The sequence below is a fragment of the Triticum aestivum genome, chromosome 4D, assembly GCF_018294505.1.
Source record: "Triticum aestivum cultivar Chinese Spring chromosome 4D, IWGSC CS RefSeq v2.1, whole genome shotgun sequence".
NCBI classification, from domain to species: Eukaryota; Viridiplantae; Streptophyta; class Magnoliopsida; order Poales; family Poaceae; genus Triticum; species Triticum aestivum.
Genome location: NC_057805.1, coordinates 285,776,208 through 285,777,844, shown reverse-complemented (window position 1 = coordinate 285,777,844; position 1,637 = coordinate 285,776,208).

The following is a 1,637-nucleotide window of genomic DNA, read 5'->3' as shown; positions in this document are numbered from 1 at the left end:
GACGAGCAGAGACTCACGATAATGTGACCCCGTCGCCCCGTCTCGAGGAAATACGGCAAGGGTTAGCCCATCCCACTCGGGGGCGGCCTGCTTGCCCGGCCGTGCCTCGTAACCATCTTGCGGGTGCTCTCCGGGCCCGCCCGATTTTCCCAAAGGTCTCAAGTAAAGTCAAGGTAACCGTGTGTCCAAACATCAAGGGGAAAACCCCAGGAATCACCCTTGGTGGATTCCACTCGATGTAATCGTCAAGGTGAACGTAAGAGGAACCACCCTCGAGGTTCACACTTGAGGGGTTGCACGACAGAGTCGTATCGGAAGTGGTTAAGGAGGAATCACCCTCGATGACTGCTCCCTCTCGAGCACTGCGTTGGTTTTCCCTTGAAGAGGAAAGGGTGATGCAGCAAAGTAGCGTAAGTATTTCCCTCAATTTTTGAGAACCAAGGTATCAATCCAGTGGGAGGCCACGCTCAAGTCCCACGCACCTACACAAACTAATAAGAACCTTGCAACCAACGCGATAAAGGGGTTGTCAATTCCTTCACAGCCACTTGCAAAAGTGAGATCTGATAGAGATGATAAAATAATATTTTTGGTATTTTTATGATAAAGACTAAAAGTAAAGAAAGCAAAATAAATGGTAATGGAAATAACTTGTTGGCGGGAGATTAATATGATGGAAAATAGACCCGGGGGCCATAGGTTTCACTAGTGGCTTCTCTCAAGATAGCATAAGTATTACGGTGGGTAAACGAATTACTGTCGAGCAATTGATAGAATTGAGCATAGTTATGAGAATATCTAGGTATGATCGTGTATATAGGCATCACGTCCATGACAAGTAGACCGACTCTTGCCTGCATCTACTACTATTACTCCACACATCGACCGCTATCCAGCATGCATCTAGAGTATTAAGTTCATAAGAACGGAGTAACGCTTTAAGCAACATGACATGATGTAGAGGGATAAACTCATGCAATATGATGTAAACCCCATCTTTTTATCCTCGATGGCAACAATATAATACGTGTCGTTTCCCCTATTGTCACTGGGATCGAGCACCGCAAGATTGAACCCAAAGCTAAGCACTTCTCCCATTGCAAGGAAGATCAATCTAATAGGCTAAACGAAACTGATAATTCAAAGAGACTTGCAAAGATAACCAATCATACATAAAAGAATTCAGAGGAGATTTGAATATTGTTCATAGATAATCTTGATCATAAACCCACAATTCACGGGATCTCAACAAACACACCGCAAAAGAAGATTACATCGAATAGATCTCCAAAAGAATCGAGGAGAACTTTGTATTGAGATCCAAAAAGAGAGAAGAAGCCATCTAGCTAATAACTATGGACCCGAAGGTCTGAGGTAAACCACTCACACATCATCGGAGAGGCTATATGGTGTTGATGTAGAAGCCCTCCGTGATCGATGCCCCCTCCGGCGGAGCGCCGGGAAAGGCCCCAAGATGGGATCTCATGGTTACAGAAGGTTGTGGCGGTGGTAATAGGGTTTTGGCTCTGTTTCTGATGGTTTGGGGGTATGTAGGTATATATAGGAGGAAGAAGTAGGTCGGTGGAGCCACGAGGGGCCCACGAGGGTGGAGGGCGCGCCTAGGGGGGTAGGCGGCC